This window comes from Belonocnema kinseyi, chromosome 1 (genome assembly GCF_010883055.1).
Source record: "Belonocnema kinseyi isolate 2016_QV_RU_SX_M_011 chromosome 1, B_treatae_v1, whole genome shotgun sequence".
Taxonomy (NCBI): domain Eukaryota; kingdom Metazoa; phylum Arthropoda; class Insecta; order Hymenoptera; family Cynipidae; genus Belonocnema; species Belonocnema kinseyi.
This window is the reverse complement of record NC_046657.1, coordinates 177,636,832-177,649,252: the sequence shown is the minus strand read 5'-3', so window position 1 is coordinate 177,649,252 and position 12,421 is coordinate 177,636,832. Positions and strand designations below refer to the sequence as shown.

The 12,421-nt window shown below is 41.7% G+C and overlaps 1 protein-coding gene across 1 annotated transcript in view; it reads right to left on the bottom strand.

Moving 5' to 3' along the window:
- Nucleotides 1-12,421, bottom strand: part of LOC117175795 (josephin-2) — a 40,063-nt gene that overhangs the window by 3,497 nt on the left and 24,145 nt on the right. The window lies entirely within an intron of this gene.

Below are 12,421 nucleotides of genomic sequence, written 5' to 3'. Positions count from 1 at the left end.
AGTTATCCTGTGAGGTTCTGTTACATCCGTAAATTACATTTTTTGATGTACTCGCTTGAGACACAATCTACTTTACTTTCAAGAAACTCAACTGAAAATTTCTCACATATAAAAGACGGTGAATAAACAAATCTCATTAGACTCTGTATCTGAATATGGCAAATATGCTGCTAAAGATAGAGTAGGAAACGCAACGTAACGAAAAGTGCATTAGGGGCCATCCATATACCACGTGGACAATTTTTCACCACTTTTTGACCCCCCCCCCCCCCCCCCCCCCCCCCCCCTCCCCCCCTCGTGGACAGCCGTGGATTTTGGAAAACCCTCCCCCTCCCCGTACTTAGTCCACGTGGACGCATTTTATAAAAATATAGATATTATTAGTCTTCAAAATGTCCGGGAGGTCGCGACAATTCCATGGACGTCATTTAAGTACATACTAAAATTTCAGATTTTTTTGTTTTCATATGTCAACAGTTCGAAACTCGTTGAATAGCTAACAGCTGTTGGTGCATTTTGCAACAATTCATCTTTAAACTGGTCGAAAATTCGAATGAAAAAACGTCATTTTAGTACTCTTCAAACCCAGGGGGAATGATTGTTTGGATGTTAAAAACTAACAATAAGTTTGACTGGCAGCTCCTTAGTAGTGCCAAAGTTAACTAACAGACTGTGAAACATGTCAAAAATTCGAGTGAAAAAACGTAATTTTAGTACTCTTGAAACCCATTGGGGATGATTTTTTAGGTGCAAATAACTACCAAGAAGTTTGACTGGCAGCTCCTGAGTGGTGCCAAAGTTGACTGGCAGGCTGTCAAACATGCCAAAAATTCAAGTCAAGAAACGTGATTTTAGTACTCTTGAAACCCATTGTTGCGAGCTGTTAATTTGCATAAAAAGTAAGATTTTCGTAGTTTTTTTTTATATACATATTATTTTTATAGAAGTATCCTATAGATTAAAATTTTAGTTCATGAAAAGGACAAAACTTTCATCCGGTTGCTGATTAAAATGTCCGTCAACTTTGGCACTACTCAGGAGCTGCCAGTCAAATTGTTAGTTGTTTGCACCAAACAATCATCCTCGATGGGTTTGAAGAGTACTAAAATTATGTCTTTTCACTCGAATTTTTGACATGTATGAAAGTTTCCCAGTTAACTTTGGTACCACTCAGGAGCTGCCAGTCAAACTTATTGTTAGTTTTTAGCACCATACAATCGTCCTCAATGGGTTTGTCTCATTACAGTATATTTTTTCACAGATTTAGGGAAATGTGTGTCCACGTGGATTCTAGCTCGACCCCCCTCCGGTCTCTCTCCTGGACAAGCGTGGAATTTTGCCATACTCCCCTCCCCCCTTAAAGTGTCCACGTGGTATATGGGATGGCCCCTTACCACTGGAAGATTCAGACTCTGAAAATACCGATTGCTTGTCTGGCGCATGGTAAGTAGCAGAAAACCCTATGTAGGCAGCATCGACATGACATAAGTAGTTAATGAATCATTCATGAAATATGGCAGTCAGTGCATTGTATTAGTGAACGACGTTGTAAAAAAGACACAATGTAACCGAAAGTGTCTTACTAGATTCGACAAATATAATTGAGTTAGCCTGTAGAGTTCATACACCTAAGAGGTTAAGATAAGAGGCTCTGAGAGCATCGAGACTCTTGGCGAAGCGGACATATTAGTCACTGATGTCCCTCACCTTGAGATACCAATATCATCGTACGTGCAGATCAAGAAATTTTCCACCCTGTACTTAGCACGGAGGCGCGGGACTATATAAACCCTACTCTCATCCATGCAATTTTTCTTACGTTCCCGGCAGTCGTACTGATATCTTCGATATACGAATCGCGTACTTCAAGTTTTCGTAAAGTGAGTAACGAATCGTCGAGCTTAGAACTCAGTCCCTTCGGCTGAGACTTTCGGTCGTCGTATAGTGAGTCTATTTCCGAATAAAGTCGGCTGTGTTAATGTTCGCGAAAAGGACTAAAGTGTGGATTCAGTAGCTGTTAGGACAGTATGTCACACCACCACTACTGAAAAGTTCTTGTGCACATTTTCACTAATACAAACATCCGGTAGAGTTTCTTTGCTGCTCTGCATTACTATACGGAGATCCAATCGACAAGAAAAACACCTCTCTTATGCTTTCAAGCGTAGAAAGGTAAATGTAAGTTTTAAGGTACTTATTATAAATATATATCTGTTCTTACTTCCAATAAACATTGTCAACTTTGACTTTCAATTGTTCTTTAAACACTGTAAACTTACAGTCCCCACAGGTCTGAAAAGTAAAACACAAACGCACAAACAAATAATGGGTCAGGTCTTACCAGCCTGACTTAATCAGCACACTGGTCTCTCGTCCTCGTGTTTCTATAGCTTCTTATATCTCTTCGAATTAGAGTCTCATTTATACATTCTGACCATTATATCCTTGGCCTGCCTCGAGTCTCACTGCCATTCACTTTAGCTTGATACACTTGTTTCGTTAGTCGTTTATCTTTTACTCTCACAACATGCTCAAATCATCTTAGAAAATTTTTTTCACATATATCAACTAGTGTTTGCTCGATACCACATTCTTTGAGGATTATCTCATTACTCACCTTATCCATCAGTGTTTGGTCGCATATCATGCCCAGAAAAGTCATGTTAATCGCTTTAATTTTACTCTTGTCCTTTTCTTGATAGGTCCACGTTCTCGCTACCATACTCGGCATCTATCTTACCGTAACTAGTGGATAGGCTACCGAGATATACTTACTTATCAACTTGTTCTATTCTCTCATCATTTAAGACAATGTTGCATATTGTTTTCTCACTCTTTCCCTCAAACACCAGAGTTTCTCTTCATGTTTGTATTCAGTTTGTTCAACATTCTTTGTAAGTCTTCGATTGATTCTGCCATAACCATCTTATCTTCTGCGAAGGTTAACCCACGTACTATTACTGTTTCGAGATCGAAACCTTCTTCTTCGAATAGGGACATTCTTAGAAACTTGTCCACGAATATAATAAATAGCCAAAAGGACACAACGCACGCTTGTCTAACACCTTGCATAATCTCAAACAAGTCACTCAGTTTTCTATTAACCGTTACACTTCCTTTGTTACCAGTATATGTTGCTTTTATTGCTAGTAGGAGCTATCCATACACTCCGTACTCTCTTCAGGATTGCCCAAAGTTTACTTCTATCTAACTTGTCAAATGCTTTTTCTAGGTTAACAAATGCAGAGTCAACTTTTTTTCCTAATCTCAAAATGTCCTGTGTGATCTGATCTCTGTAATTATTGCACTTGCTTTTATCTCCCTTTCATTTGTATATCGGTACGATAATCACTTTTTTCCGATTGTCTGTGACTTCTCTAATTTTTATAGATAAATTCATCAATTCGCAAAACCTGTGATTTATGTACTCGCCACCGTATTTAAGCATTCCAGCGTTAATACTCTACCCATCAGCCTTATCGTTTTTTAAGTTCTTAATTATAAGCCACTGTTCAGGTGTACTTTTTTGACAACAGTTAGGCTTGCCAGCCTCAGACTCAGTCTATCACGAACTAGATGCAAAAGGCTCTTCTTCTGGGATCACTTCATCTGATCCGAAAGCACTGTTCCTCATAACATTGGACAAAGGTTAATAGCTTTAAAAAAAGTATCCAGAAGCGAAACCTTCATCTCCAACTGTAACGCTTGCCGCTAAGGTCATTCGCGGCTAGAGACCGGACTCTAAGGAACAGTGTTGTAAGAAGTCAGGATAATTTGCTTTACGAAACCATGATCGTATAATAGCTGTAAAAGACAAACTCTAAACTACGCCATGCTCGTAATTTTGTACCTATAAGATCATCGCAAGAGATTTCAAATATCGTATTAAATTAACTTGTAACATCCTCCCCTAATCAGTCACTTGACTTAGTTCATGGCTATGATAAAAAACCGGGTTCATCCAAGCAAAAATTTGAAAAAAATAAGATTAATAAATAATAATAATTAATAAGCATAATATATCGCAAACATGTGTTGCTTAAAGACATGGTTGAACGGTGCCGATTATGTGGAGATATGGCGGGCATTATACATCAATAACTTGCTCTAAACCTAGGACTCATAACAGAATGGATGCATTTCTATAGATACATTCCAATGCCCGTTTTAGAACCATCAAAGCTCGCGACCGCAGTTTAAGTATGGTAGCGGTAAAAAAAAACCGGTCAGCCAGCAAAAGTCAGTCTACGCGGTGTTGGAATCCCACCGGAGCTAGAGGATCTTTTTTCTCAGATTGTGTAAGATTTATTATTACATAAATTTGTTGTATTATTATTAAAAGCTGACCAGTATATAGATACAAATTTCGCATCTTTAATTACTAAATTTATCTGCTCAAACACATAATATGTCAAATATTTAAGTTGGACTTCAACTCACGTCCGGACATTTGAGTCTGGGACATTCTATATATGGGGTATAATTTCTCAAGTGTATTCACCCTGAATAATTACTTTCTCTGAACGAACTCAAACTTGGACAAAGTGTACTCCTACGAGGTACTACTGTGTCTCCCCTAGGGGTCAAACGGACCTCGGCCTGAATGCGTATAGATATGGACGATAGTACCCCTATAAACGGGTTCTCCTAGGTGGTTGAAAAGGATTTCTATAAACGGGCTCTTCTGGTATGCATGATTATAATATGATAGAAGGGTGACAGAGCCTAGCTAACACGGGCCTTCTGGATCCCTAGGTCGAGGTCCCTTCTGGACTGATTACAGTTTGGAATCAGCACAGGAATGACCTGCAGTCCGCACAGCGATCAAGAAACAGGTCACCGTTGGTATAGTGGCATGCTAACGGGTATCCGTTGAGTATCTCGCTCAATGCGACCATAGCCCTAAGCCATGGATGTAGAGTGATCGTGCCCGTGTCACTTTGTAACTGGGAGTTACGACGGTGTTCTAACGGCCTCTCGGGGACACCGAACGACCTCCCCGCGTAATTACTCTTACCCTTGCATGCAGGGCTCTGCAGAGGCAGACCTTTTATTTCCCTAGCTCCTCGTGGGAACCAAAATGGATCAAATAAAAAATAAAAAAGAAGGAGAGAAGGAGGTGGCCGAGAGAGGAAAGAGAGTCTCTCAGGCAAGCTAAACTCAGGCGGCTGCTGTGCCCTCAGCTCTTCCAAGAGATGAAGGGTTGATGGCCCCTCTGAGTGAGGCTATGAAGAGGGGAGCGGCCAATCAGTCCCCCAATAAGAAGAAACGCATGAATGGTTCTCTGAAAAGGAGACTCAAGAGGCAACAGTAGCAGGCTAGTGAAGCAGCTGCGATACCTGGAACATCGGCAAACATAACACTGTTATCCAGCACTGAAGCTCAGAAGCGAGTGAAGGGCTCAGAGGACGATCGAAAGAGTGTCTGAAGATCAATGGCCACAAATCAAGACCTCCTTCTGCAGGGGAGGGGCCTTTGTATTTGTTGCAGCTGACCCCGCGGCTAAAGCTTGGCTACACAAGACTGTGTTCGAGCCAAGACTTTGGGAAGGCGCATCTCTTAAGGTGGGCGGAGTTGCTCTAGAAAATGGTTAGGGCCACGGCGTGGTTCCCAGGTGAACTAGAAGACCCGTCTGTGGTCCTCCGTCAGTTCAAGGGATTCAACCCCTCACTTGAAAGAGCGTCCTGGCGAATCCTCAGGCACGGTAGGCCTCAGGAAGAGGACACAGCGGGAACGGCACCCAAACATCTCCTAGATGTGCAAATTCCTGAGTCGCAGACAAGGACTCTTGCAGTCCTCAACAACAGGCCCTTCTACCACTTTGGACAGGTCAACTTTAAGGTTTCCAGTCCGGGGCAGGTGGAGCCTGTCGGTGTGCGAGGCACACAGGTATCTCACTAATCCAGGAACCCTCGTTAGTTCAAAATACCATTAGGGGTTTACGGGGGGCTGGCTTTTGTTACAGGGACCCCAAGGCGGCCAATCCAAGGGCTTGCATACTGGCGAAGGGAGTCAACGTCGTCCCGCTGCTGGAGCTATGTTCCAGAGACCTGATGGTGATAGTCACGGATCTTAAAGGAATAGGAAGGCTAGTCATGGGATCGGCTTACTTTCCATATGACAGCGTTACCAACCCACCAGTGGATGTACGTACACTGGTGGAATATTGCAAGGTAAGGGATTGTCCTCTTCTGCTGGGGTGCAATGCTAGCTCCCACCATATTTCGTGGGCATCACTGACACCAACTCAAGAGGTTACGATCTATTGGAATATCTAATTACTACTGATTTAGATATTCTTAAAACAGGGAACACCCCAACGTTTTGTAACTCAGTCAGGGAGGAAGTCATTGAAATCACTCTCCGTACCTCTCGGCCGAGATTTTCACGAAAGCCATCAAATCCACTTATTAAAGTAATTGTCGAATTTCAAGAGTCCAGAAGGCTGGGTAAAAACCAGAGAGAGTTTCAGACGTGCCAGTACTGGCAAAACGAAGGAACTATGGACCTCATTTACGATGATGAGGGATGAATATATGAGTGCAATACGTACGGCAAAGCATGAAAGCTGGAAAAACGTTTGCACTGACATCGAGAAAGTAGCAGAGGCGGCTAGACTGGATAAGCGCCTTTCTCGAAATCAGGACGCTATTCTCGGCACTACGAAATTTCCCGTCGGGGGATATTCAGAGTCTAAAGGGGATGCCTTGGCTCACCTGATCTAGGCACATTTTCCGGGCTTTACAATTTTCGGATTTTTTTAAACCGAGGGTTACGCTAGCTTAACGTTAAGCCACCCCTAATACTGAAAAAGCACCCTTGATATAAATTATGCACAAATTGTGAATCTGACAATACTATAATTAAAGGCTCATTTAATGCTAATTTAATGCCCCATTGCCAAATTCAATGCTCCACTATTTTTTTTAACCGACGGTTACGCTAGCTTAATGTTAAGCTAACGGAACCCCATGTGAAATCAACGTTGAATCGTATTCCGTACCATAAAGTAATTAAGGGCTCAGTTAATGATCTTCAAAACCACAAAAAATTATTTTCCAAAAGCCACCCCCAATACTGAGAAACCACACGTGATATAAATTATGCACAAATTCTAAATCTGACCATACTATAATTAAGGGCTCATTTAATGCTAATTTAATGCCCCATTGCCAAATTCAATGCTCCACTATTTTTTTTAACCGACGGTTACGCTAGCTTAATGTTAAGCTAACGGAACCCCATGTGAAATAAACGTTGAATCGAGTTCCGTACCATAAAGTAATTAAGGGCTCAGTTAATGATCTTCAAAACCACAAAAAATTATTTTCCAAAAGCTACCCCTAATACTGAAAAATCACCCGTGATATAAATTATGCACAAATTCTAAATCTGACCATACTATAATTAAGGGCTCATTTAATGCTAATTTAATGCCCCATTGCCAAATTCAATGTTCCACTATTTTTTTTAACCGGCGGTTACGCTAGCTTAATGTTAAGATAACGGAACCCCATGTGAAATAAACGTTGAATCGTGTTCCGTACCATAAAGTAATTAAGGGCTCAGTTAATGATCTTCAAAACCACAAAAAATTATTTTCCAAAAGCCACCCCTAATACTAAAAAACCACCCGTGATATAAATTATGCACAAATTCTAAACCTGACCATACTATAATAAGGGCTCATTTAATGCCAATTTAATGCCCCATTGCCAAATTCAATGCTCCACTATTTTTTTTAACCGGCGGTTACGCTAGCTTAATGTTAAGCAGAACCCCATGTGAAATAAACGTTGAATCGAGTTCCGTACCATCAAGTAATTAAGGGCTCAGTTAATGATCTTCAAAACCACAAAAAATTATTTTCGAAAAGCCACCCCTCTTACTGAGAAACCACCCGTGATATAAATTATACACAAATTCTAAATCTGACCATACTATAATTAAGGGCTCATTTAATGCTAATTTAATGCCCCATTGCTGAATTCAATGTTCCACTATTTTTTTTAACCGGCGGTTACGCTAGCTTAACGTTAAGCTGACGGAACCCCATATGAAATAAATATATTTTAACTCGATTTGAAGATGTGGTTACATCAGCTTAACATACCGTTGACCCGGGATGTCTGCATGGAGGATGGACTTCTTCATCTGCTCACGAGTCAGGGTCACCACGTTGTAGGCTATGTGGACGATATAATGGTTATCGTGCGCAGCCAGCATCTGGATGCGCTTTTCGGAGTAATGGAACAGACACTACGAATAGTAGACTCATAGTGTAAGAAGACTGGACTATCAGTCAATCTGAGTAAGACGGATGTAGTTGTATTTACCAAAATGTATAAGTGGTGAACCATGTGTACCTTGAAACTGTCAGGACAACAACGGGAAATCAAAGGACGAGCCAAATAACTAGGAGTCATTATGGATAAGAAGCAGTCATGAAACGAGCACCTGGAAAACAAGTATAAGAAGCTGGTAGCCACTCTTTGGCTCTGTAGGAGAGCCATAGGGAAAATCTGGGGCTTGAAAACCGGAGACAATTATGTGGATTTATACAGCGATCCTGTGACGCAGGCTAACCTATGCAGCGGTTGTCTGGAAGAGCAGCGTTGAACTGTCCAGTGTGAAGTCTCAACTGGAAAGGATCAGGGGACTGATTCTGAGAGGCATCATTGGTGCCTCGAAGTCGACTCCCACGATGGGTCTGGCGGCACTAATAGGTTTGTAGCCCCTCCATCTCGCCATCAAGGCCGTGACTGCGAAGGCAGCTTTGAAAATAAATATGGAGAACGATTGCAGTATCTGGATAGTAGTGCGAATACCAATCGACATCGCGAGGAGGTCGACACTGAGTATGCTCAGGAATAAAATATCGACTCGTCGCTACCTCTTCGACATGAAGTATCAAGTTAGCCTATCCACGAAAGCGGAATGGGTTAACGGCGAGGCACACCTGCCCAGTGATGGAGGCAACTAGTTTACCGATGGCTCCAGGAACAAAGGGAACACAGGAGCATGTGCATATCGTAGAAGGAATGGAATAGGCTTCAAAATTGCGATGACGTCCTATGCCACAGTTCTAGAATCTGGGATTATGGCCATGATCCACTGCGCCTTTAAGACAAAGCAGTATGACAATAAAAGAAACATTAGTATCTGCTCAGGCAGCAGGGCTGCTATAATGATCCTGTATGGAACAACGATCACGTCCCTACCAGTATGGAAGTGCTTTGAGGCTCTAAATAAACTAGCGACAGAAAACCAAGTCACGCTGCTTTGGATCCCTGGACACAGCGACATCAAGGGCAATGAGATGTCGGATAGGCTAGCAAAGCTAGCAGCAAAAGAAAATTTTACTAGACCCGAGCCAGTGAAGGGCATTTCCATTAGGTTAATCACTGAAGATATTAACAGTTGGCTGACCGAGGAACATCAGAATAAGTGGGGTTTGGTCTCTGGCTGCAGACAGGCTAAAGCACTTTTGGGCTTAAAGCTAATCTCTCACCGATCGAAATAATTAATCAAGCTCACGAGGAATGAAGTAAAGGTCCTAACATAAATGTTTATATCACAAGGAAACCTCCGGTATCACAGCCATAAAATAGAGCTTGAAGAAAGTCCCCTCTGTTGTCTGTGCGGAAAGGATAATGACCCTTCTACTCATAACCTTTGCCACTGCCCTGCGATTGCGGGGAAACGCGTGCGTAACCCTCACAGGTAGTTACTGCATCAATGAGTCTGAAATATTAGCCAACAATGTGGCAGCGATCCTCTCCCTATGGAGAGGGCTATGGGGCCTCGTTCAAGGCTTACAAGAGGACGCATCGGGATCACCCAAGCGTCAGGGGCTGTTACGGTCTCAACCCAGAATAATAATAATATTAATTTTTCCCATGCCAAATAGGCTGATAACGAAGAGGAGAGGGAATAAGAAGAACAGCAAAACCCAAATAATAATGGAGGGTATATTAAAGATACTGAAACGCTTGTCGCTTCTCGAGGATCGTCGGGGCACCCCTGGAGCCACAGCATGCAGCACGGTGGCAATGGTGAGGTGCGAGATGGTCAGGAAGATCTCACTAATCTAACAGCTGGACAGCAAAAACATCTGCAACAAACGGTAAGCAGTGAAACATCAACTGTGCCTGCTGAGGATGTTTTGGCTAGCGTTAGCTATTTGCAGCCAACCACCTCGACATAAATACCGTGGGAGAGCATGAAGTGGGATACCACAATGAAAGAGAAATTGGTGCGTCTCTATTACGAAAATGCGAAGTTTGTAACGAAAATGGAAAAAGGATACAATTTAAGAAACAAATTTGATGCAAAGTATCCTAATATACAGAAAGTCGCACTGCGAGATCTTATCGCTAAGCTGATGGACATCAGGACTAATCTACACGTGACAGAAGACCGAGCAATGGAGATTAAACAACAGGTTGATTTGGCGTGGAAAAACGACACCAACATATCCTCCAGAGGCGTATGGCCATACAACCAGAGGCAGAAGAAGAGGTACAGCAACCAAAAAAGCGACGAAAATGGACATACCAAATGCTATCAAAATTGAAGTGGAGCAGCAGCTTCCTATTGATGAACTCGCCTTGGAAGATGTGGACAACGAAGACTTGATTGAAGCTGAAGGCATAGGTGCTAGGGATAATGAACATGATATACCGGATCCACTCGAACCATATCCGGATATTAATAACGATGATGTGCATAGCAAGACATTAAAATAAAATAGTAACAGTCTCAACACTGGAAAACGCAGAAAGCTGTTCTATAAACAACAAATATGCATAATTGACACGATAAATTAGTCCAAAGAAGTTCCGCCAAGCGAGCGTGCCAGCGGTCACGAGCGTCCAGCAACAAAAAAGCAACAAAACAAAAAGAAACAACATTTTGTGCTTCAAGGTTATGCTCTACTCGTATGGGGTTGTTCAACGAACGAGGAACGAGCTTAAGGCCCTTGACATTATACATTTCACGTCGTCAAGGCGGACGTGGACTCTTGAATCAATCTCCAGTGTCAATCGTTCTAAGTACAGCGTGCATCGTTGGAAATGATAAGAGATCTTCTCCTAAAAATCGTCAGGAGCGATTACATGATTGGCAAAAAAGCGTTGCTTTAGAAAGCCGCGAAGTAGGCGGCCGAGACCCTTGGCCTGAATTTTAACATCAGAAGTGAGGAAAGTGCGTTACTCCATCTAGATGCTTCTTTTCTAAAAGCCGAAGTAAAGAAAGCAGAGTTTGAAAAATTCCACCAAGAGCTACTTGACAAGAAAATGCACGGAAACGTTTACAGAAATGTAGAAGAACAGTCCTTGTCAAAGAGCAAACTTTTTCTTTTCTCAAATCATCAAGGGTTAATTCAGGTTTGAAGGTTTATGTCAAGAAGTTCCCAGCGATAGGTGCAAAGCGCGTCGTAGACACGCTGAGGGCTATGTTAAGCTGACGTAATCACGTGTTCGGATTGAATTAAAAGCTATTTCACAATTATGGGATCATTTAATGCTGATTCAATACCCAATTAAGGGCTCATTTAATGCTCTAAAAAACCACAAAAAAATCATTTTCAAAAAAACTACCCCTAATACTGAAAAAAGACCCTTAATATAAATTATGCACAGATTGTAAATCTGACCATACCATACTTAAGTGCTCATCTAATGATCATTTAATGCCGTATTTCCAAATTTAATGTTTCAGTTTTTTTAAACTCTAGCGTACCCCCGGGTTTTTTAAATAGTGCAGAATTAAATTTGGCAATATGGCATTAAATGAGCCTTAAATAAGCTCTTAATTACGGTATGGTCAGATTTACAATTTGTGAATCATGTATATCAAGGGTGATGTTTCACTATTAGGGGTGGCTTTTGGAAAATAATTCTTTGTGGTTTTTGAGAGCATTAAATGAGCCCTTAATTATGTGATAGGACAGAACTCGATTCAATGCTTATTTTACATGGGGTTCCGTCGGCTTACCGTTAAGCTAGCGTAGTTCCCGGTTTAAGAAAAAATAGTAGAGCATTAAATTGGGCAATAGGGCATTAAATGAGCACTAAGTGAGCCCTTAATTGTGTGAATGGGGCAGAACGCGATTCAACGTTCATTTTACATGGGCTTCCGTCAGCTTAACGCTAAGCTAGCATAGCCTTCGGTTTTTTGAAAAAATAGTGGAGCATTTTATTTGGCAATTGGGCATTAAATTAGCATTAAATTAGCATTAAATGAGCCTTTAATTGTGAAACAGGTTTTAACTCGATTCGAACATGTGGTTACGTCAGCTTAACATACCTCACGCTGAGTCGTGGTACGTGGCCATATGACGTTCATTTATGTACGTTCTGCTAGTGTCATTTATAGATGCAAGTTGCTCCCACTGGGACCCTGCAGCGATTATTTAACC